This window comes from Hyla sarda, chromosome 1 (assembly GCF_029499605.1).
Source record: "Hyla sarda isolate aHylSar1 chromosome 1, aHylSar1.hap1, whole genome shotgun sequence".
Classification (NCBI taxonomy): domain Eukaryota; kingdom Metazoa; phylum Chordata; class Amphibia; order Anura; family Hylidae; genus Hyla; species Hyla sarda.
In genome coordinates this window covers 581396877-581423207 of record NC_079189.1, presented here as the reverse complement: position 1 = coordinate 581423207, position 26331 = coordinate 581396877, and the positions used below count along the sequence as shown (strand labels likewise).

The following is a 26331-nucleotide window of genomic DNA, read 5'->3' as shown; positions in this document are numbered from 1 at the left end:
CAACTGCTCAACCTCGCTGACTGCTGAGAAGGGGTGGGACAGAAGGACTAGGCAGAGGCAAGGTCAGACGTAGCAGAAGGTCGGGGCAGGCGGCAAGGTTCGTAGTCAATAGCAACAGCAAGAGGTCAAGTACACTGGTAAGGCAAACACAGTAACGCTTTCTCTGGCACAAAGGCAACAAGATCCGGCAAAAAAGTGAAGGGGAAGTGAGGTAATATACACAGGGAGCAGGTGGAAGCTAATTAGACTGATTGGGCCAGGCACCAATCATTGGTGCACTGGCCCTCTAAATCTTAGAGAGCTGGCGCGCGCACGCCCTAAGTAGCGGAGCCGCGCGCGCCAGGACGTGACAGCCGGGGACCGGGACAGGTGAGTGACTTGGGATGCGATTCGCGAGCGGGCGCGTCCCGCTATGCGAATCGCATCCCCGCCGGCAGAGTCAGTGCAACGCTCCCGGCCAGTGGGTCTGACCGGGGCGCTGCAGAGAGAGGAACGCCGCGAGCGCTTGGGGAGGAGCAGGGACCCGGAGCGCTCGGCGTAACACTCCTCATGCTGCCAACACCTCCACTTTGTGTCATTCAGCCACTATATGGTCTCCTCATGCTTCAGCCACATCCAAGCTGTGTAATTCAGCCACTATTTGGTCTCCTCATGATGCCAACACCTCCACGCTGTGTCATTTAGCCACTATATGGTCTCCTCATACTGCCAACTCCTCCACGCTGTGTCATTTAGCCACTATATGGTCTCCTCATGCTTTCAACACCTCCACGCTGTGTTATTCAGCCACTATATGGTCTCCTCATGCTGCCAACACCTCCACTCTGTGTCATTCAGCCACTATGTGGTCTCCTCATGCTGCCAACACCTCTGCGCTGTGTCATTCAGCCACTTTGTGGTCTCCTCATGCTGCCAACACCTCCACGCTGTGTCATTCAGCCACTATATGGTCTCCTCATACTGATGCCACCTCCAGACTCTGTCAGTGTGCCACTCTGCTGCAGTGATTCTAATAGCGATGCCTGTAATCTGCATGTCATACTGAATAACAATAATATTTCACTACCCCAGCACACTCCAAATGCGTGTTAGAAGAAAGCAAAGTATTCTACACCCTTATTGAGGCTCTCTGTAGGCCGGAAGTAGCCATTTTTAATATAGATTCGCCGTGAATAAATTGAACCCGAAACAAATTTGTTTGGAAAATTCGGCGATCGGCCGAATTGAATATTTCAAAAGTTCACTCATCTCTTGTGATTACAGTACAGTTAAAACTACTGACTGACAGAAGGCATCTTCTTGGAGTCATTCTCTTTCCTTTACTTCTCTGCCTTGCTCAGACTGCCATGAAGTCTTCTTCCAACCATGACTTGTCTCTTCATAATCTGCCAGACAACAAAAATCTTAGGTTTTACTCTTTTAGCATATTCCCCACCTGTCCACTCCCCTTAGTGCTCCAAATAATGCCCCTCTTGGTGTCCTTTATAGTATGAGGGAGTAAGTAAGTATGTTGGGGGGAATGGGTAAGGGTATTGGGAGGTGGTGGGTAGGTAAATGCCCTAGATTAGGTAGGAGCCCTTAGTAGGTAGGTGGGATATTCCCCCTATAAGGTAGAAGCCCCTAGTAGGTAATTGATGCCCACAGTAGGTATGTAGGTAATGTCCCCATTAATGCTCCATGGTAGGTAATGCCCCCAGTAATGCTCCCAGGTAGCTAATGCCCCCAGTAGGATGGTAGTATGTAATGTCCCCAGTAGGAAGGTAGTGAATAATGCCCCGACTAGGTAGTAGGTAATGCCCCCAGTAGGAAGGTAGTGAGTAATGCCCCCAGTAGGTAGTAGGTAATGCCCCCAGTAGGAAGGTAGTGAGTAATGCCCCTGGTAGGTAGTAGGTAACGCCCCCAGTAGGTATATAGTAGGTAATGTCTGCAGGTAGGTAATGTCTCCAGGTAGTCATTCCCCCAGGTAGGTAGTGCCCCCTGGTAGGTAATGCCCCCAACTGGGAAGGGCCCCCAGATAGATTCTCTATAAAAAAAACAAAAAAAAAAAACCTCACTCACCTTTCCGCTGATGCTGTACTGAGGCCTGGCTCCCTGCATCCTCTGGAGCAGCACAAGACTTCTCTGGCAGGCTGCATGATAAAAAGAATACTCCTTTAATATCTGATGTATATACACTCCACCTAATTCAGTGTCCCTAACAAATGAGACAAGGAGAAAAAGACCATAAAGCAGAAAATGTGTGCAATGTTTACAGTAAATGAACTTGAACTTGTAACAGAGCCTGAGATAACATTACGGATGGCTGATATATGGGAGACAACAAGCTGAAGCCTAGACCACGGTGTGACAAGGGCACTTGTGTGACAGATACATGGATGGCCATTATAAATCATGGTAACTAAACATCTCAGAGAGTATCCATCTCTGCAAAAAATAATGCAAAGTACAACGCTAGAGACTGTCAAAGGGCTCATCAACAAACAACATCAAACCTAACAACATCAAACCACGGCTCAGGTAAAATATGGAGACATCAGGAACAGTCTATGCAGGTAAGAAAATAAAGGAGAACTGTATAAGGGTGCATTCACATCACGATTTTGCTTTACGGTTCCTGTATACAGTTTTGTATAGGAAAACAGTATACAACAATATAGAAAACCATATACATAGACATCCCATGCAAAAACGTAGGCAACAAGAAGCATCCGGTTGTGTACGTTTTTGATCATGTACGGTTTTGTGCATTTTTTTTACCATACACAAAACTGCAGTCTACTACAGTTTTGTGTCCTGTTTAAAAAATGCACATAAACCGTGTATGTTTTTGTTGACATTGAAGTCAATAAAAAATGGATGGGTCTAAAGCGGCATACAATTTTTGGGATACATTTTTGTTTGCACATGGCGAACCACACCTACTTTCCTTGGAATTTCGATAAAACAATCTGAACTTTGCTGCAAGAAAGTGTTAATCAAAAAAAGTATACTTTTTTTATTCTTTTTTTTTTTTTTTGCAAAAACTGATGCAACCGGACATCTAAATTTAAAACGCATATGGTTTAAAACTGTATGCAGTTTAAATATATAGAACACGTTTGCATACAGTTTTGTCAGTTTTTAAGGCATATGGCAAAAAAAAAAAATTATGCAAAACAGTATGGCTATTACATTATGTGCTCCGGCCGCACAAGCACACCGCACCCACATGCGAGCCCCAGTCCGTCACTCATCTGGTGCTTCTCCTGCCCCCGCCTCTGCCTCTCTGCTCCGGCGCGTGTGTCCCCTTCCCCTAGAGCACACACGCCGAAGCTTTAAGATTTAAAGGGCCAGTGTGCTCATTATTTTATTTCACCTGTGGCTCATTGAAAAATTCCTCCACCCTCCTCACTTCCCTTCCGGATCTTTGTTGCCTTGTGCCTGAGAGAAAGCATTCCTGAGAGTTGCCTTGCCGTGTATAAGTTCCTTTGCTCTGTGACTTGACCTTGCTCCTCTGCCACCTGCCTATTGACCTCCTGCTACGTCCTGACTACGCTACTGTGCCGCCTGCTCTGACCTTCTGCTATCCTGACTACGAGCTGCCTTATCCCTCCTGTGCCTCGCATCTCCTCAGCCACCTGTGTGGTCAAGCAGTGCCAGGGGTAGCGACCTGGGTGCAGCCTGCCGCAGCAAGTCCATCCCGCTTTGCAGCGGGCTCTGGTGAGGACCAGCGGCACCTTTAGACTCTGCTCCCTTGTACGGTCTGAGTCATCTGCCACACAGGTCCAGCAGATCCACATCTGCCGGAGTTCTTGTCTTCTGAAACGTGAGTGTAACAATGGCAGAATTATGGTGGGAATGTAGCCTAAGTGTTTAATGAGACTGGGAAAACATTTGCTTTATCTTCTTTGAAAGGCAATGGAAAATCTGAGAAATTGATAATAAAAAGTAAAAAAAAAGATTTTTTTTTTTTTTTTTTTAATATTTAAAGGGTAGCTCCCACCATCATGTTTTTTTTTTCTGTCCCTGCCTATTGCCCTTCTATCCCTAACACCCTCCCTGCCTTTATTTTCTTTTTTACTATTTTTAAAATGGCATTTAGTCTGCCTGGCAGTGTGCTCACTACCAGGCAGACTTCCCCAGCAGGCACCACGTCACTGATGCCTGCTGGGGCCGACACTTCCGCCCTTAGTTCTCCTAACAGGGTGCCTCCAGCTGTTTCACCACTACAACTCCCAGCATGCCCTGACATCTATTGGCTGTCAGGGCATGCTGGGAGTTGTAGTGGTAAAACAACTGGAGGCACCCAGGACAGGAGCTTCATGGGGGAAGGAGTGAGCTAGGAGCCGATGCGGGAGGGACGGGTGCGGGGGAGCCTCTTCCTGCCACTCGGTGAGTAACACCCAAACACCCCTCCGTGCCCCCCGTACCTTGCAGCAGCCCCCCCCCCCCCCGCACCTTGCAGCAGCGCCCCCCGCGCCCCCCGTACCTTGCAGGAACAGCACCCCCGCACTTTGCAGCAGGGCCGTCGGCGAGTGCGGGAAGCCGATGCGCAGCCCTGACTGTTACTGCGCCTGCGCAAAATTTCGACTGGTGCCCTGCCGAAATCAGTCGGAATTTTGCAGTGACGTCACTCCGCACTGCATTCGGCCACTAGGAGGGCGCCCCCTAGTGGCCGAATTTCAAATTGCTTTTAAAATGTTTTAAAAGCATTTTTTTAAATAAAAGTATATTAGAGATATGTTGTAGTACTTAAGTACTACAACATATCAAAAAAAAAATTTCATGACAGTGCCCATTTAAGGTTATTTAATTCACACTCCATGAGCCTTACTCTCACCCCCACAGCCTAATACATGCCCTCTTAGCCTTATATTCCCCCCCCCCCCAACCTGATTCTTACCTCTCTGGCTTCTGTTCACACACCCTGGGTACTGTAGTCCTCCCATTCCCCGTATTACACTGGTTGCCCGTCTTTGAACCCTCTCCAGCTCCACTATATCTTTCTTGTACACTGGTGCCCAGTACTGTACACAGTATTCTATGTGTGGTCTGACTAGTGATTTGTACAGTGGTAGAATTATTTCCTTGTCGTGGGCATCTATGCCTCTATTGATGAACCCCATGATTTTATTCGCCTTGGCAGCAGCTGCCCAATAATGGTCACTACAGCTAAATTTACTGTTAACTAAGACTACCAAGTCCTTTTCCACATCAGTCGTCCCAAGTGTTCTCCCATTTAATACATAATCCCAGCCCGGATTTTTCTTACCCGTGTGCATTTCCTTACATTTATCAGTGTTGAACCTCATCTGCCACTTCTCGGCCCAAACCTCCAACCTATCCAGCCCCATTTTTAACAGTGCACTGTCCTCTATAGTGTTTACCGCTTTACAGAGTTTAGTATCGGCTGCAAAGATTGCTACTTTACTATTCAACCCCTCTACAAGGTCATTAATGAATATATTAAATAAGACAGGACCCAAGACTGACCCCTGTGGTACCCCACCAGTAACAGTCACCCAATCAGAATAAGTATCATTAATAACCACCCTCTGTTTCCTATCACTGAGCAAGTTACTTACCCACTTACACACATTTTCCTCCAGCCCAATTCTTCTCATTTTATGCACCAAACGTTTATGTGGTACCGTATCAAATGCTTTGGAAAAATCCAGATATACGACATCCAGCGATTTCCCCTGGTCCAGTCTGGAGCTCACCTCCTCATAAAAGCTGATCAGGTTAGTTTGACAGGACCGATCCCTCATAAAGTCATGCTGATATGGAGTCATACATTTATTTTGATCAAGATACTCCAACAGAGCATCTCTTAGAAAACCCTCAAACAATTTACATACTGTACGACAGAAGTTAAACTAACAGGTCTATAATTCCCTGGGTCACCTTTTGTCCCCTTTTTAAATATTGGCACTACATTTGCCATGTGTCAGTCCAGGGGAACAGTCCCTGTTACTATAGAGTCCCTGAATATAAAAATACGGGTCTGTCTATTACATTACTTAATTCCTTTAGAACACGGGGGTGAATGCCATCTGGACCTGACAATTTGTCTACTTTGATTTTTTGTAGGCGGCACTGTACTTCTTCCTGGGTTAGACAGGTGACCTGTACTTGGGAGTTTACCTTATTTCGCTGTATTTCACCTGGCATTTCATTCTCCTCGGTGAACACACTGGAGAAGAATTTGTTAAATATAATTGCTTTTTCCTGATCCCCGCGTCATATCACGGCGGGCCCGGCGTCATAGTGAAGCCGGGACCCGCCTCTAATAGCGCACAGCGCCGATCGCGGCGCCGCGCGCTATTAACCCTTTAGCCGCGCGCTCAGAACTGAGTCGCGTGGCTAAAAGTGAAAGTGAAAGTGGCCGGCTAGCTCAGTCGGGCTGTTCGGGATAGCCGCGGCATCCCGAACAGCTGACAGGACAGCGGGAGGGCCCCTACCTGCCTCCTCGCTGTCCGATCGCCGAATGACTGCTCAGTGCCTGAGATCCAGGCATGAGCAGTCATTCGGCAGAATCGTTGGTCACTGGTTTCTTATGAGAAACCAGTGATCAATGATGAATATCAGTGTGTGCAGTGTTATAGGTCCCTATGGGACCTATAACACTGCAAAAAAAGTGGGAAAAAAAAGTGAATAAAGATCATTTAACTCCCCCCTATTAAAAGTTTGAATCACCCCCCTTTTCCAATAAAAAAAAAACACAGTGTAAATAAAAATAAAAATAAACATATATGGTATCGCCACGTGCGGAAATGTCCGAATTATAAAAATATATCATTAATTTAACTGCTCGGTCAATGGCGTGCGCGCAAAAAAATTCCAAAGTCCAAAATTGTGCATTTTTGGTCACTTTTTATATAATTTAAAAATGAATAAAAAGCGATCAATAAGTCCTATCAATGCAAAAATGGTACCATTAAAAACTTCAGATCACGGCGCAAAAAATGAGCCCTCATACCGCCCCAGACACGGAAAAATAAAAAAGTTATAGGGGTCAGAAGATGACAATTTAAAACGTATTAATTTTCCTGCATGTAGTTATGATTTTTTCCAGAAGTCCGACAAAATCAAACCTATATAAGTAGGGTATCACTGAAAAATGTACTACGTAGAAACGGAAGCCCCCAAAAGTTACAAAACAGCGTTTTTTTTTTTCAATTTTGTCGCACAATGATTTTTTTTCCGTTTTACCGTAGATTTTTGGGAAAAATGACTGATGTCATTACAAAGTAGAATTGGTGGCGCAAAAAATAAGCCATCATATGGATTTTTAGGTGCAAAATTGAAAGAGTTATGATTTTTTAAAGGCAAGGAGCAAAAAACGAAAATGCAAAAACGGAAAAACCCCCGGTCCTTAAGGGGTTAAAGAACATTTTGGGGTTAGTTTTACTCTCTTTGGCAATGAGTCTTTCTGTCTCTATTTTTGCGGCATTTATCTGTTTTTTTTTTACATATTTAACATTTTTCTCTATAGCTTTTTAATGCTTCCTCACTGCCGTCCTCTTTTAGTAGTTTAAATGCTTTATTTTTTTCATTTATTGCCCCCTTAATATTTTTTTTCATCCATATTGGTTATCTTTTATTTCTGACCCTTTTATTCCCATAAGGTATATACATCTTACAGTAAGAGTTTAAGATATTTTTAAAAGTCTACCATTTAGTGTCAGTATTCTTGTTTTTGAGGACATTATCCCATTTTAGGTCACACCACACGATCTCCTGATCGCATTGCACCGGATTCCTATTTTCCTGGCTATAGGCCATACTGCACCCGCCTCCGCAGCAATCTATAGATATCTGATGAAGATCCACTGTTTGGATCGAAATGTCATATATATTCTGTTAGATTGCGATATTGCGAAATAAAATCGCAAATTCTGAATAAATAAGAGTGCCGAATTTATTTCTATATGTTATACCCACTGTGGCATAATTCTCCTCAGACATCAACCCCTCCAGTTCATCTGTTTTATTGGTCAGACTTCTGGCATCAGTCAACATGCAATTCAATGGTGTATGTATTTTCTTCCTTTGAAGCCTATCCCTATTAACTATTCTAACCCCTCCCTCCGCTCCACCCCCAGGTACATTAATTAGTCCCTCCTCTCTATCTACTCCATCTTCTCCCTCTATGTTGTAGTTTAAACACTCCTCCACCCTTCTAGCCATCTTCTCCCCAAGCACAGCTGCACCCTCCCCATTGAGGTGCAGCCCGTCCCAATGGTAGAGCCCGTAACCGACAGCGAATTCGGCCCAGTTCTCAATGAACCCAAACCCCTCATTCCTACACCAGCTTCTGAGCCACTTGTTTACCTCCCTGATCTCCCGCTGCCTCTCTTGTGTGGCTCGTGGTAAAAGTAATATTGCAGAAAATACTACCTTGGAAGTCCTTGCCTTAAGCTTGCGGCCTAAGTCCCTGAAATCATTTTTAAGGACACTTCACCTACCTCTCACTTTGTCATTGGTGCCAATATGTACCATGACTGCTGGGTCCTCTCCAGCCCCACCCAGCAACCTTTCAACCCGATCTGCGATGTGCCGAACTCGAGCGCCAGGAAGACAACACACTGTTCGGCGATCCCGGTCTTTGTGACAGATCGCCCTTTCTGTCCCCCTAATAATTGAGTCCCCCCACTACCAGTACCTGTCTGGCCTGCCCTGCACTCCTCCCTCCCTCCTTACTGGATCACTCCCCTGGCATCCCCCTCATCTGCCACCCGGGCAAACTTGTTGGGATGTGCCAGTTCAGGACTAGCCTCCCTGACACTTTTCCCTCTACCCCGTTTTCTAACTGTAACCCAGCTAGCTGCCTGACTGTCCTGCACCTGCGTCCCACTATCGTCCTCTACCCCAGAGAGTACTTGCTCAGTGAGCAGGAGACTCCTTTCCAAGTTGTCAATGCATCTCCGTGTTGCCTGTTGCTCCTCTAGATCCAGGATCTGGGCTTACATATGAACAACTCTCACACATCCTGAACAACAATATGCACCCTCAAACTGCTGTTCAAGGATTGCATACATTGAACAGGATGTACCCTGGACTGCATGTTCCAACATGGAGGCCATCAAGTTATGGGGATTTCACAGATTAACCGCCAACAACAGACAGTAAATATTACAAATTAATTCTCTGTAGACCTTGTGAGTTGCAGTCTCTACAGTGTAAGTAAAGTGACACACAGCGATCTCAAACTCCTGCTTTCAAACTCTGTTTTCTAACTCTCTTGCAATGCCTCTCTTACCAAAGCCCTCTCAGACTGAGACTTGACTGATGACTGACAATACTGAGACTGTGGCTTACGTGTAGCTGCTTGTGGCTGCAGACTGGACTTGAGGCCTCCTATGACTCCGGACACTCTAGGACTCGACCGGACCTCAGCAAAGACTTGTAAGGGAAGAGAGAGAGCTAGATTCACCTTATATGGGAAGACCAGCAGGGAGCCCATAGGTCACCCCTGGGATCACCTGGTCACTGGTACCTCTTGGGTAACAATCACATGACAAGTCACATGGAAAACGGTCTTAAAGTGACAACGCTTCCTGAACACATTACATGGTATAAAACACTAGAAACATATTTACATGGGGGGACATATGAAAGGGGGCCCAGGGGACACTGTAAGGAGGTTGCCTGACAGGGCAACAAGGGTACGGAGTAACATCTCCCATACTGGGCCACCACAACTCCCCTCAGCCTGTTTCACAACCCCTCAGCCTCATATTCACACCCCTGAGCCTGATACACACCACCTCAGCCATATACTCACACTCCTCCCAGTCTGATACAAACCACCTCAGCCCCATATTTACCCCCTGAGCCTGATTCATGACCCTTCAGCCTTATACTATCATCTCTCTGAGTCTGATTTACAACCATTCAGCCTCAAATTTACCCCCCTTATATTAACACCCCACTGAGCTAGGAAAAAATACAGATTGTCATATAGTAAAATACCTATATCTCAGGAGCATTGGAATTAGGGCACCTGATGGTATATGTTTATGTATTTTACACCAAATGATTAAAAGTTAAGTTTTATTGACGTACGTGTATGCCCCAGTTTACTTGGGGAATTATACATGGTGGGTGGATACCTCTCCTGGAAATCAATAGCTGTATTTTCTTACTGTCTAATGGATCTTTTCATTTCCCTGTCATTATATAGTGGGGGCCCATCTCATTTGTTCTAAGGGGCCCTTTGAATTCTAGCAACTCCCTCGTCCATGATTTCTATAAGCTCTAAAAAGTCCCATTAACCCCTTTGACATGCTCTGTTATTATTCCCTTCCCATTATAAAGGATCACCCTGTTTATCCATTATCATATTCTCAGGGAGTTTTAAGGCTAAATTAATTTTTAAGTCGCCATATTATGAATTAATCTTCTTTTATCAGGTCGCAATTAAAGAATGGGATCAGTAAAGCTGCAGGATTTATATAAACCATTCAGAATGCTACTAGCGCCTCCACCTTTATCGCAATACCGCATTTTTGCCTACAGAAAATTAACATTCGCCTTTTGGGAGCGTAATTCGTAATTCGTAGTTTTGATAAATATTATTCACAGTGTTTTATCCCCCTTGTTATTAAAATCTTCCAGTTTTATGAAATTTAATTATTTCCATTCACAGGATTTTCACATAGTAATTCTAACCCCTTTCATGAATACTAATAACACATTCCTGGTCCCCGATATTATAGTGGAAAATACATATATAAAATATTCAGCTATTGTTTTATTTGCTTGTTCCAAGGAGACACTGAAAGAGGTTTTTGTCATTCAAATTTCAATCTCTAGATAGCAGCTGCCATTTTATCCATTAGCTTCTATATATTGTCATGCTTATCTCTTCCAAGGCTCCGAATCTCTGGCCAGATCCATTCTGCTGAGCCAATTGTTCATTAAAAACCTACCCAGAATGCTCTGGCCGCAGACACATTTCCATTCTCTTTCTGTCGGTCACGTCTCTTAGTAACTACAGTAAAAAAGGATGTGAATTCTTCTGATAGAAAAGGATTTAAGGTGTTAAAAGCCGACGGGGAAAAATTCAATACGGAATGGGATAATTCAGATTTTACATACAGTGAGAAGTTTTTCAAAAGCGAGTCCTGTCACAAGTAATATTAAAGGGGTACTCCAGCTTTAAAAAAAAAAATTATCCCCTATATGTGGCGACCAAGGCTGGTCTGCTGCGACAAGGATGTCACTGGTGGTCAGGGGCGTAGCTATAGGCGGTGCAGAGGTAGCAGTCACCCCATGGTCCTAGTGTCTAAGGGGGCTTCAAATCACATCACATCTGCCCCATAAGAAACCAGTATTTTAATTGGTACACGGATCCCTGTTGTGGATTTTGCATCGGGGCCCAGCAGCTACAAATTGTACCTGGTTATGTAAATGGTGCTTCGAGTAGTGTTGCAGTGCCATGTACCTCTCCCAGGTGCCCAGAACTTTTGTCAATGGAGGGCCTTCAGATGATAGTAGTGATGAGGGATCCTCGGGGGCGTGTTCCAGCTTACAATGTGCTGTTGATGGGAGTCGGGAGGCTCTTGGTGTTTTTGGGTGCAGGATGTCAAGACATGGAGACGAGAAGATGGTAAAATTTTGATTGTAGAAACTTAAGATGGTACAGTACACTATGACAGTCCATATAACCATACCCAGCCTGTTGGCTCTGCAAAGTTTACTAGAGCATTCAGAGGAGAGCTTGCTGCTTCAGTGTGTCAGGATATGAAATTTGGCTTGGAGAGCTTTGGATCAGTCCAAGGACTTCTTCTGGTCCCTATGTAGAGTATAGCCTGGCTTGTTCTTTTTCTCTGTGGGATCATGTTTCCCAACGAGGGTGCCTCCAGCTGTTGCAAAACTACAACTCCCAGCATGCCCAGACAGCCTTTGGTAGCTACAATGTACAAGAATATAACTACTATAAGGCTGCATTCACACCACATTTTTGCAATACAGTTCCCGTATCAGGTTTTTGATGAAAAACGGGTTCCTCAAAACCATACTTAATTGTATCAAAATGTGTATACAAATTTAAACCCGTATACAGTTTAAAAAAATGATGTCCGGTTGCATCAATTTAAAAAAAAAAAAAAAAAAAAAAACTCATACGTTTTTAACTTTTGAATAATGTTTTACTTGTTTGATTGAAATTCCAAGAAAGAAAATTTTCGGCATGCACTGCACATGAGCAAAGTCAAAAACCGTATGGTGCAAACCAGATGGAACTGTACGCACATAAGGTTCTCTAGGGTTACCATTGACTCCCATGTTAAAAAAACATATACAGTTTCAATAGAGTTTTTCACCCTGACGTTTTTTCACGGTTTTGGGTACGGGAAAAAAACGGACAAAACCATACAAGACGCAAAACGGATGTAACCAGATGCATTGTTTGGCATATGGTTTTCAATGGAGAGTCAATGCATATGGTTTTCAATACGGTTCCATATGGTTTTCAAATTGAAAACTTATACGGGAAATGTATTGCAAAAATGTGGTGTGAAAGTAGTGTTGCTCGCGAATATTCGCAATTCGAATATTATTCGCGAATATCGTATATTCGCGAATTCGCGAATTTCGCGAATATAGCGCTATATATTCGTAATTACGAATATTCGTTTTTTTTTTTTTTTCTTTTCTTCACAGTACACATCACAGTGATCACCCCTCTCTGCTTCCAGCTTGTGTGGTGTAAAGAAGGCTCTAATACTACTGTGTGAGACTGGCGTGCGAAAATTCGCATATGCGAAAATTAGCATATGCGTATTTTCGCATATGCGAATTTACGCGCGTGTTAATTTTGTATATGCCAATATTCACTTATGTTAATTTTCGCATACGCGAACTTTCGTATATGCGAAAATAAAACGAGAATATAACGAATATGCGAATATTCGCGAATATATGACGAATATTCGTCCATATATTCGCGAATATTCGCGAATTCGAATATGGCCTATGCCGCTCAACACTATGTGAAAGCACCCTAATACTGCTCCCAGCATGGAGGTGTTGGCAGCATGAGGAGACCATATAGTGGCTGAATGACAAAGCCTGGAGGTGTTGGCAGCATTAAGAGACAATAGGGCCTCACAATCCCTAAGATTAAAAGATGTATTTTGAAAATAGCTAGTGCTACCATAATTTTTTTTAGGTCCAGGCCCAGGCCCAGCAGCATCAGTAATCCATATATTGGCTGAATGACACAGCCTTAAGGTGGCTGAATCATGAGGAGACATATAGCGGCTAAATGGCACAGCCTGAAGTTGGCTGAAGCATGAGTAGAACATATAGTGGCTGAATGAGACAGCCTGGAGGTGGCATCAGGAGTCCTGAAAGGGACCCTAATGCAAGGAATTTTTGAAACTGTGGACCAGCACCTCAATTATGTTTTGCAGTATCCATGGCAGCACAATGAGAGTGCCTGGAGGTGGTAGCATCAGCAAGAGGAGACCATAGAGCAGGATAATGAGAGAGCCTGGAGATGGTAGCATCAGCACGAGAAGACCATAGAGCAGCACAATTAGAGAGCCTGGAGGTGGTAGCATCAGCATGAGGAGACCATATGGCAGCACAATGACAGAACGTCGAGGTGGTAGCATTAATATGAGGAAATCATAGAGCAGCAGAATGAGGGAGCCTGGAGGTGGCAGCATCAGCATGAGGAGACCATAGAGCAGCACAATGACAGAGCCTGGAGGTGGCAGCAGCAGAATGAGGGCCATGCCAACTGAGGGTGAATCTGAGGAACCCACTGACTGTTGACTGGGGGTGTCGGATGTCACTTGGGATGAAGTGGATGACCGAGTGAACCGATCAATCACGGCTGCTGGGTTGCTGGTCGCCATATGACTGCTAGATGACACCGGGAGCTCAGACCTGTCGCTACGACTCCAGCTGCAAAACACCCCTACTCTGCTGGGACCTCTGCCTGCGTCTGATGAATTTAGGCCTCTGCCACTCCTCTGTGCACGTCCTGACACTACTCTTCCATACATACTTATTGCGTATGAGGAAAGAACAACACGCTTCACTACGCTTAAAACAGTATTTGTCTAGAACAACAGCAGGTGTGTACTATTGGCTGTCCTTTCACAGTATCTAGGTCCTTGACCGATTAAACAGGTACAAAATAGTACACCACTTAGATTTAGTTATGTGGTATGCATTAATGAGGGCAGAAAAATGAGCTACAGTACACTTACAAAAGTATATGACTAAAAACACCAGCCAGTGAGTACTTTTGCTTTGACTTTAGCAGTATCTAGGCCCTTGACAAATTAACAGGTACAAAATAGTACACTACTTAGATGTAGGTATGTGGTATGCACTTATGAGGGCGGAAAAATGTGCTACAGTACACTTAAAAAAGAATGTAAAAACACCAGCCAGTAAGTACTTTTGCCTGGACTTTCACACTATATAGGCCCTTGACAGATTAATAGGTACAAAATAGTATACTACTTAGATGTAGGTATGTGGCTTACACTTATGAGAGCAGAAAAATACACTACAGTACGCATAAATAACGTATTGGAGGAAAACACCAGCCGGTGATTACTTTCGCCTGGACTTTCACAGTATGTAGGCCCTTGACAGATTAACAGGTACAAAATAGTACACCACTTAGATGTAGGTATGTGGTATGCACTTATGAGGGCAGAAAATCGCGCTACTGTATACTTCAAAAATTATTTGAGTGAAACACCAGCCGGTGATTACTTTTGACTGTCCTGTCACAGTATGTAGGCCCTTCACAGATTAACAGGTACAAAATAGTACACTACTTAGATGTAGGTACGTGGTATGCACTTATGATGGCATAAAAATGCACTATAGTATGCTAAACACCAGCAGTACACAACAATGCTGCAGCTCATAGTCACTGTGTACTAAACCCAAAATTGCAAAAAAAAAACTCTCTCAAATACTATTAGGAATGGACTGCTGGGTATGGATTATACCATCTACAGCCTAGTATAACCAGCAGACTAGTTGTTGTGGAACAAAGACACAGATTTGCCCTAAAAAAAAATGTTCTCCCTCCTCTGAAAACGTTTCTGCAGCTGAGGCAACACACAACTCTCTGCCCCTCTGTAATAAAATGCTGGTCACAGTGACTGAGGGGTTAATCGCTGCAGTAAGAATTAATTTCAGCAAAAAACGCTGTGCTCTGTGTCCTCCAGAAGGCTGATGTGACTTAGAAGTGAAACACTGCAGCAACCAGCTTTTCTGTGTAACACAGACACAGCAATGTCCATCCTATCTCTATGCAGTGTAATGAATGAAATGATGAGCCGGAAAATGGCTGCCAAATATATAGGGTTGTGACATCACAAGGGTGACTGGCTGCTGATAGGCTGATCTGGTTTGTGCACCTCTCATCTGAGTGCTACAAACAACAATATTGCATCACATGCATTATATTTCTTAATAACTACTATTAAAAGCTAAGTTTTATATGCACCTCCCCCCACCCCCTCTTTACTATATTAATTTGGGAGATCACATATACGGGTTAGTAGATACCCCCTACAAATCTATTACTAATCTAGGCTGCATCCTGCATGTGATTCAGAGTCATTCCGCCTTCCCAGCATTCTTTGCCCCATATCCCCACATGTGGATCCGCCATTTTAGATGCCCTGAAGCCTGGACCGCAGTAAATGGAGTTTAACCCTTTAAGGACGCAGGACGTAAATGTACGTCCTGGTGCGGTCGTACATTTACGTCCTAAGCATAACCGCGGGCATCGGAGCGATGCCCATGTCATGCGCGGCTGATCCCGGCTGCTGATCGCAGCCAGGGACCCGCCGGCAATGGCCGACGCCCGCGATCTCGCGGGCGTCCGCCATTAACCCCTCAGGTGCCGGGATCAATACATATCCCGGCATCTGCGGCAGTGCGCGATTTGAATGAATGATCGGATCGCCCGCATCGCTGCCCTCTCCTTCCTCCGTCCAGCTCCCAGCGTCTCCTGCTCTGGTCTGTGATCGAGCAGACCAGAGCAGAAGATGACCGAAAACACTGATCTGTTCTATGTCCTATACATAGAACAGATCAGTATTAGCAATCATGGTATTGCTATGAATAGTTCCCTATGGGGACTATTCAAGTGTAAAAAAAAATGTAAAAAAATGTAAAAGTTAAAGTAAAAAAAAAAGTGAAAAATCCCCTCCCCCAATAAAAAAGTAAAACGTCCGTTTTTTCCTATTTTACCCCCAAAAAGCGTAAAAATGCGGGCGCTGCAGGGAGACGGCGGGGGGTCTCAGCAGTGGGCCCCCCGCGATCAGACATCTTACCCCCTATCCTTTGGATAGGGGATAAAATATTTTTGCCCAGAATACCCCTTTAAAGCTCAGACAGAGCAGTGTCTTTACGTCCTGGGGGTCACTTACATTGTATATGTAGATACTGATTATTTTAATTACAGATTTATTTTTGGTCCTCAAAACTCTTGAAATGTAGTAAAATCTGCTCCAGTGTAAATGATCCCCTAATAGCCTAAAAACCGCTCGCGTAATCAAAATTATTTATATTTGTGCCTTCTGTCATCCGACTACCCTTGAACGTGCGCTATAGTGCATGGCGTTCTAAACCTCAGGCATTAACAGTGACATCTGGGATACACGCAACCTCAGGGAAGGAAAGAGAACTAAGTAGAGTGAGTGGCGGTATAACATCTTTAAAGCCATATATCCCCTTTTATATCTGCCTATAGGATACGTACAATCCAGGGGGAACAGAAGTATCCGAGGAGGAGTTGAAACTTACCTACTGTATTAGCATTTTTTAAAATGTAAAATTAAGTTTAGCTACTCCAAAAATGATAAGCACTTCATCTAGGCATAATCTGCTCCATCTGTTGTGGGATTTTAAGGACTAAGAAAACAGCATTTCATGTGAGGAAGCAAATGCTCTTTGACTCTCAGGAGGAAGCTTAAAAATAAATATATGAACTGCAAACATATTGTATCAGCATTAAGATTCCTGTAAGAGCCGGAAGGAGATGAGGTTTTTACTGCTATTTCTCCAGCAATATGCGGCTGTTACGAGGTCATTATGTTGTATTATCTTATCTTAGAGGGTTATGTTTCTTCAACACCTTCTTGTTAACCTCCTGGCGGATGGGATCTAGACAAACTACAGACAGTACCACCAGATGGTGCTGCACATAGTGTACTATGGCTGTGCTAGTAAAGACGGTAGCTAGTTTGATGTCAATACTTAACCGTAAAGACGGTAGCTAGTTTGATGTCAATACTTGACCCCTTAAGGACCGGGGGTTTTTCCGTTTTTGCATTTTCGTTTTTTGCTCCTGGCCTTTAAAAAATCATAACTCTTTCAATTTTGCACCTAAAAATCCATATGATTGCTTGTTTTTTGCGCCACTAATTCTACTTTGTAATGACGTCAGTCATTTTGCCCAAAAATCTACGGTGAAACAAAAAAAAATCATTGTGCGACAAAATTGAAAAAACGCCATTTTGTAATTTTGGGGGCTTCCGTTTCTACGTAGTACATTTTTCGGTAAAAATGACACCTGTTATTCTGTAGGTCCATACAATTAAAATGATGCCCTACTTATATAGGTTTGATTTTGTCGTACTTCTGGAAAAAATCATAACTACATGCAGGAAAATTAATACGTTTAAAATTGTCATTTCTGACTCCTATAACTTTTTTATTTTTCCGTGAATGGGGCGGTATGAGGGCTCATTTTTTGCGCCGTGATCTGAAGTTTTTAACGGTACCATTTTTGCATTGATAGGACTTATTGATCACTTTTTATTCATTTTTAAATGATATAAAAAGTGACCAAAAATGCACAATTTTGGACTTTGGAATTTTTTTGCGCGCACGCCATTGACCGAGCAGTTTAATTAATGATATATTTTTATAATTCGGACATTTCCGCACGCGGTGATACCATATGTGTTTATTTTTATTTTTATTTACACTGTGTTTTTTTTTTTATTGGAAAAGGGGGGTGATTCAAACTTTTAATAGGGGAGGAGTTAAATGATCTTTATTAACTTTTTTTTTCACTTTTTTTTTGCAGTGTTATAGGTCCCATAGGGACCTATAACACTGCACACACTGATCTTCTATGTTGATCACTGGTTTCTCATAAGAAACCAGTGATCAACGATTCTGCCGCATGACTGCTCTTGCCTGGATCTCAGGCACTGAGCAGTCATTCGGCGATCGGACAGCGAGGAGGCAGGAAGGGGCCCTCCCACTGTCCTGTCAGCTGTTCGGGATGCCGCGATTAGCCGCGGCTATCCCGAACAGCCCGACTGAGCTAGCCGGGAACTTTCACTTTCACTTTTAGCCGTGCGGCTCAGCTCTGAGCGCGCGGCTAAAGGGTTAATAGCACGCGGCGCTGCGATCGGCGCTGCGCGCTATTAGAGGCGTGTCCCGGCTTCACTATGACGCCGGGCCCGCCATGATATGACTCGGGGTTACTGTGTAACCCCGCGTTATATCAGAAGAGCAGGACCAAGGACGTACCGGTACGTCCTTGGTCCTTAAGGGGTTAATATAATAGGATTATAGTCAGTATGTCAATGTATAGTCAGTATGAAGGACCTTTGGAGGACTCCAGTAAATGTCTAAAGGACCTGTGAGATGTCACATGTTATGTTTATGTTGTCACATGCTACCCAGAGGGCACAAGCTTAACACATGACCCGCAGCTGGACCAATGGTCTTTGGCTCAGCCCCCCTCTATATAATGGGCCGGCCATTACAATTCTCTCTCTTGTACCATCATCACTTTACTGAGACCAGCAAACACCAGAGATCTCAGTCTTAGTGTCCAGTACCTGGAAGACCTCAAATCTACAGTCATTCCAGTAAGTGAAGTCTATGTCTGCTGTCACTACTACCTATAGTCAAGTCCAGCCTAAAATCAAGACTCTAAAGTCTATCACAAGTTTAATTGGTCCCAGCAAGCTGCGAGGTCCTTCTGTGTTTCTGGTAGACATGTGCACAACCAAAATAGTTGTTTTGTTTCATTTTGGTTTTTTTTCGGCTTAAACATTTTTCGGTTCTGTTAAACCTTCCGGATACGGTAATTTGTTTTATTCTGTTTTCGGATGCATTCGCATATATTTTTTTCAGTTCTATTCGGAAACTGTTCAGCTTTCAGATGAATTTGTTATTTCGGATCTATTCTTTATACAAACGTAAGTTTTCGGCCGATTTTGTTATTCGTTTTTATGGTTATTGGAGATGGAGATTCCTTTTTTAATAAAATGTTATTTAAAAAACTAAAATAAAAAAGATTCAATAGTGAAGAAAAAAATTGTACCTAACGAAATGTATCTTTTTTATAACACATTTTTTTTATACATTTTTAAACAGGACTCAATTTATATGGGCAGGCAGGGCACTTAAAAATGTAGCCGACAATAATAAAAATGTAGTGTGTGTTTCAAATTTTTTCTTTATTTTTTATATTTTTTCACTGTTCCATGATGGGAGTAGTAGTACATATACTAATTGACAGATCGCCGGGGTTCGTTGCGATCCTCCTGTATAATGTATAGATGCGGCTGGCTGCTCTTCTATGGTCCCCTATACTGCCGTATATATATACACCGATTCATATTTCCCACAGAGAGCTGTGATTGGCCAGATGGTTCCAGCCAATCACAACTCTCTGTGGGATATATGAATATGTATATATATATGGCAGTGTAGGGGACCATAGAAGAGCGCCGGCTGCATCTATACATTATACAGGAGGATCACAGCGGGTGTCATGAGTGACATCCGCTGTGATATTTCCTTAACTGCAGGTACTACTACTCCCAACATGGGGCACACTCTGCTCCATGCTGGGAGCTGTAGTACCTGCATTAATAGACAGATCACAACAGGTGTCAGAAGCTACACTCGCTGCGATCTGTCTATTAATGCAGGTACTACAGCTCCCAGCATGGAAAAGAGTGTGCTCCATGTTGGGAGTAGTAGTACCTGCAGGTAAGAACAGATCACAGCAGGTATCACTACTGAGACCCAATGTGATCGTCCTATCTATTGCAGAGATGCAGAGCGCAGGAGACAGCCGCTCCATCTCTTCAATAGATAGGACTATACTCCGGCCAGCCACTTTTTCATTCATATTTCCCTCCGAGCTGTGATTTGCTGCAACCATCCGGCCAATCCCCACTATGGAGTATAGTGCAGAGATGCGAGCGCTGTATAGAGCCGCTCCACATCTCTGCTAAATTATGGACGATCACATCGGGTGTCAGACTGAGACCCGGGGCAATATGTCTATTAGTACAGGTACTACTACTCCCAGGATGGAACAGTCTGTTCCATGCTGGGAGTAGAAGTACTACCAAAAAAAATTAAAAAATAGAGGAAAAAAAAGTGAAACACACACACTTTATTAAATGGTCCCTTGCTTCTAAGCAAAAACAAATTTTGTTTTAACGAAAATGAAATATTTTTTTCACAATTTCGTAGGCACGTACAATTTTGTTTTGTTATGAATTCGGATTCATTCAAATGCAAATATTTCGTACATTCGGATCAATCCGAATGTATGAAATATGAACAATTCGAACAAAAACTAATTACGTCCTAAACGAATTGCACAAGCCTAGTTCCTGGCTACCTTGCTGGGATTCTGTCTTAACTCAGTAAAGCCTCTGTTAAACCATAACTTGGTTGTGGACTCTCCTTTCACTGACTAGCCATTGGAATTGCGGATATACCGTTCGTGTGGTTCCGGTACCCAAAAACCACTCTGGCATCACGAACATTAGGGGTTAACTATACCTTGCCCCTGGGGTTAATACCATCTTGCCCCTCCACCTACACCGCTACACCCCATGGGTCACCACACCCATCACCATGGGTCACCACAATCTTGGCATCTCAAGCAGGCTACGGGTGTGTGCCTTAACTACTTAACCACCCAATCAAGTCAGGCTACCGATTAACAAGATACAGGTGTGTGCTATAAGCAAAATACAGCAAGTCCTTCCCCCCCAGTCTGAATTGTCTCCAAGTGAAAAATCGCATGCAGTTGAGAAAGAGTTTGTGCCACAAAAGTGTACCGGATTTGTTAATCCAATAATTTGTTGTTATACTGGCATTAAAAGTAGGGGGGAAGGTGAAGAGTTGGACTAACTATGTGCAAGATTAGAACAAAGGCCATGTTGCGCGCCAAAATGTCTGCTGTACTTGCAAGGGTTAACTTGATGCAAAGGTTCCCGCCAGAGCCAGGTGCCCAGCCCCAGGCTTGGAAATCATGTCTTGGTGTCCATCCCAAAATGGAACTTGAAAGATCCGCCCCTTGTTGCCAGGGAGGCGGATGAAGAAGATGCATCGCTGAGACGGTCCCAGGCCCCGCTGATGACATCCTTCCGGTCGGCGACCATTTTGTTGGAGACCAATATAAAAGGGCGAAGCGGAGCCCGACCTCTTCAGTCTACAGGAAGTGCTGGCAGTGAGCAGTAAGATGGCGGAGTCACAGCGATCCATGTGCACCAGGAGTCCCAAGATAGAGCCGGAGGATCGACTAATTGCCGTGGCGAAGATGTTCCATGAGTTGTCAGAGCGTCTACATCGCTTGTCTATCGGGGCCGAAGACGCCTGCCTGAAGGTGCCTCTACCTGAGGACGACGGAGAGTGGGCCGCAACCCCAGCAGAAAGTACACAGGAAGCTTTCAGAGATTTTCGCCTCATCACCGCAGCTGGGGTTCCTGGACCGAGATCCCCGACCAATTTCTCTACTCATTCCTCCACCTCCAGCCCTGAGCCAGCACCCAAGGCCCAACAGCCCCCAGCACGTCCCCAGTCACCACTGCTTCCTAAGGGGCTGTTCGGCAATGAGCCGTGTCTAATCCGATAATTGCGGGAGCATTTACTTCTCTTGCCCAGGAAGTCCCTTTCCCAAGTTCCTTGCCAAGTCCAAAAGGACTAAGAGAGACGCAGAAGTGGCCACCATCATGGAGGAGCTGAGGGCCCAGAGATATGGGCCTAAGCCGCTGCCATCTGAAGAAAGGCAACAGTAACAGGACACTAAGCAATTAGAAGCCCTGTACATCCGCAGATTAGAGCACGCTCGAGAGGGTGAGCCATCCCTGAAGCACCGACGCACCACCGTAGGGAAATACGGCCTCCAGTACTGCGCACAATACTCCAAGTGAGGCCTCACTAGTGGTTTGTACAGCGGAATGAGCACTTCTCTCTTTCTACTGCTTATACCTCTCCCTATACATACAAGCATTCTGGTAGCGTTTCCTGCTGCTCTATTACAATGTCTTCCTACCTGTAAGTCTTCTGAAATAATTACTCCTAAATTCCTTTCCTCAGATGCTGAGATCAGGACTGTGCCAAATATTCTATGTTCTGCCCGAGAGTTTTTACGCCCCAGGGCATTATCTTGCACTTATCCACATTAAATTTCAGTTGTGACCATTATTCTAGTTTGCCTAAATCCCTTTCCATTTGGCGTATCCCTCCAGGAACATCAAACCTGTTACATATCTTTGTGTCATCAGCAAAAAGACCATTACCTTACCATCGAGACCTTTTGCAATATCACTAATGAAGATATTAAACAAAATTGGTCCCAGTACAGATCCCTGAGGTACTCCACCGGTAACAAGACCTTGTTCGGAATATATTCCATTAACTACAGCCCTCTGTTGTCTGTCACTCAGCCACTGCCTAATCCACTCAACAATATGGGAGTCCAAGCTCAATGACTGTGGTTTATTGATAAGTCTTCTATGTGGGACAGTGTCAAAAAACTTACTAAAATCTAGATATGCAATGTCTACTGCCCCTCCGCCATCTATTATTTTAGTCACCCAGTCAAAAAAATCGATAAGATTTGTTTGACATGATCTTCCTGAAGTAAACCCAGGAAGTATTACTTTACTGAGGCGGCATGACGTGATGACATTAGGGGCATGATCGTTACATTACGAGGGGACATGGTGTGATGTCATGAGGGGAGTGGCCATGACGTCAAGATCCCCACAGCCTGCACCCAGCATTTGTAACAAAATGTTACAAATGCTGGGGCAGTGGAGTACCCCTTTAAACAGAACACTCTTCAAAAAATGTTAGGGAGTCATATACTGACTTAGTTTTCCGTAAATCAAATTGACTTTTATTTTAAATTAGACTTTGGAATACCTTTTCAAGCACCCGTTCTTCCAGCTCCTTGCTGCATATCACTATGCATGCGGAGGCGCAGCTTCCAGGTTTGTAGAATCACATTACGCTGGGTCTTGTGCTGGAGATTGGTGCTATGTAGCTTTTTGTCTATCTCCTAATGCTAAGGTGCATACATAGGAGAGAACGGGTGCTCATTAAGGTATTTCAGTGCTAAATTTAAAATGAAAGTCATTTTGGAAAATGACTATTGTGCACAGTGCTGCATTATAGTTATTATTTATAAAAGGGCCTAAAACTGTAGAGAAGAGCTTTCCACATTTCTCATGTTGGTGACAAACTATTTAGACATGCATAGTTTGGTGACACCCCTCGCCATACCGCCAATTGCACAAATAACGGTGTGCATCCTACAACACATGATGTGATACCAATATCCAGTATCAGTATTACAAGTGTGGCTCCTACCGCCCTTTGATTAGTGTTGAGCGGCATAGGCCATATTCGAATTTGAGAATATTCGCGAATAGATGGACGAATATTCGTCATATAGTCGCTAAATTTGCATATTCGTAATATTCGCGTTTTATTTTCGCATATGCGAAAATTTGCGTGTGCGAAAATGAGCAAAAGCAAAAATTAGCATAAGCGAAAATTCGCACGCCAGACTCACACAGTAGTATTAGAGCCTTATTTACACCACAAAAGCTGTAAGCAGAGAGGGATGATCACTGTGATGTGTACTGTGATAAAAAAAACGAATATTCGTAATTACGAATATATAGTGCTATATTCGCGAATATTCGCGAATTCGCGAATATGCGATATTCGCGAATATTCGCGAGCAACACTACCTTTGATCCTCCCCTATGCTTTTCATTTCCCCCTTCATCACCCTCTGTGTCACGTCATTCCCCCTTTCATCCCCTGTTCCATTTAATTCCCCCCTTCATCATCCCTTGTGTCATTTCCTTCCCCCTTTATCACCCCCTTTGACATTTTATCCCCTTCCCCCTTTATCACCCCATGTGCTACATCATTCCTCCTTGATCCTCCCCTGTGCCATTTCATCCTCCTCTCTTGACCACCCCCCTGTGCCACATCATTACCCCCCTCCCCCAGTGACACGGCACCCACTTTGGAAAGCCCTGCTGTAAAGGTACACTTTCCGATTCTGTTCAGTTTCACCATGTGTTCTGTTTTGGCACTGTCAATCATTGATGTCCAACATTCAAAAAGAAAAAAAAAGCATCACACAATTGCCTCATTAGGTTTTTGCGCTTTAAAAACACAATTATATGCAATAACATAAATACATGTCACATTCTTTCATCTACCGTGAGATCCCGACCCCCTCGGTGAGCAGGCCCTGTCGTCTGTGACTGTTTTCTATCCTTGCCCCTAAAGTAACAATTTAAAGTTTGCAAAGCGGCAAACATTCCCATCTGTCCTAAATCACAAAAATAAGCATTTTTTTTGCCATCGCTGAAATTATGCAAGGATAGAAAGTGGCGCTAAACAATCGCTGCAAATTGTGCAAAAAAAGATTAAAAAGAAAATAAAGTGTTAGAGATAAATACCTTGTTTTCTGGCTGACATTTTAGCGTAGCTGCTTTATAAGTAATTTCGTTGCACAGCATGAAAAAATCTTTGTCCGGGATTGGAGCATTCTTCTTGGTGGCAAATGGTCTACGGGGGGAACCACTTCAGTATAAAGTGAGTATTCACATATTCATGAACCCCCCCTCCATCCCTGCATTACACAGCCACCGATAACAAGTTCTCTCAATCACAGAATAGACTTCAATGAAAACCTCTCTTTATTAATTTCCTTCCATGCTGAGGATACGGTGACTAACGTCGGATTTCCACGAAATAGAAAAGCATAATTTTGTCTCATTATTTTGCCAGAATTGTATTTAATTATGCTTTTGTATTTCACTTGTATAATCCATTTTCTGGCAAAGCTTTCCTTTTTCCATATTCAGAGGATTCTGAGAGGATAACAACAATTTTTTTGCCATTATTAATGAGATTAAGATGAGGATGCATTTTTGCTGGAGACAGTGTGTGTGCAGTATGTGTGCATTGGGGGGGGGGGGGGGGTAATACTTTACTCAGTCAGCATTCATGTGTTTAAACTTAGGTGCCTGAAGGGGTTCTACATCAAAAAATTTTAAGAGTTTACTTTTTATTTCATATCCCTCAAATCAAACAGAACGCGCTTCAGCTCCTTATTCCTGAACATACTTGGTGAGTGCTGGGACTTTATTTACACTGTTTGTGGACCTGATCAACCACGTGGACCACCCACAACAGAAGTGCCGGCCAACTGTTATTTACACTGTTTCTGGACCTGATCCACAACGTGCACCACCGGTAGCCGAAACGCGTCCTGTTTGATTTGAAGGCTATGCAATAAAGCTCCTTATTCCTGCATATACTAGGCGAGTGCTGGGACTTTATTTACACTGTTTCTTGACCTGTTCCACCTTGTGCACAATTCCCAATGGATAGAGATGAGCAAAGTTTAGAAAAATTCGATTCGGCTGAGTCGCCAAATTTTTCCAAAAATTAAACACTTTGCTTTACTCTAACACGCATATGGAGTGTGCTGGGGTAGTGAAATAATATTTTTATTCAGAATAACATGCAGATTACAGACATCGCTTTTAGAATCACTGCCGCAGAGCGGCACAATGACAGAGCATGGAGGTGGCATCAGTATGAGGAGGCCATATTGTGGCTGAATGACACAGCATGGAGGTGGCTGAAGCATGAGGAGCTCCTATCCCGTTGTCCTTTCCCGTCCTCCTATTTCAACCTCCTATCTCCACCTCCTATCCCGACTTCCTATCCCGACCTCCTATCCCGCCATCCTTTCCCGTCCCCCTATTTTGACCACCTATCTTGACCTCCTATCTCGACCTCCTATCCCAACCTCATATCCCGTCCTCATATCCCGACCCGTAATATGTGTACCAGGTATTGAAATATCTCCAGCCATATGGAAGTTATGGGGGAACATACATTTCCATTGATTTGCATGGAATTTTAACTCCTTGGGGACGGAGGGCGTATATATGTCCTCAGCCCACTCTCTTTCTATAAAGCAGGTCCACGCTGTGGTCCTGTGTCATAGCGGGTCGGGCCCTGCCTCTAACAACGGCCATGGCC

At 43.9% G+C, this 26331-nt stretch overlaps 1 long non-coding RNA gene across 1 annotated transcript; it reads right to left on the bottom strand.

The window, feature by feature from the left end:
- Positions 1 to 879: 879 nt before the first annotated feature.
- LOC130294895 (uncharacterized) lies at positions 880 to 24895 on the bottom strand. Its single transcript, XR_008848646.1, has 3 exons — positions 24735 to 24895; positions 2059 to 2129; positions 880 to 1385 (listed from the first exon to the last, which is right to left on the bottom strand). It is a non-coding gene; the product is annotated as an uncharacterized LOC130294895 (long non-coding RNA).
- Positions 24896 to 26331: the final 1436 nt, after the last annotated feature.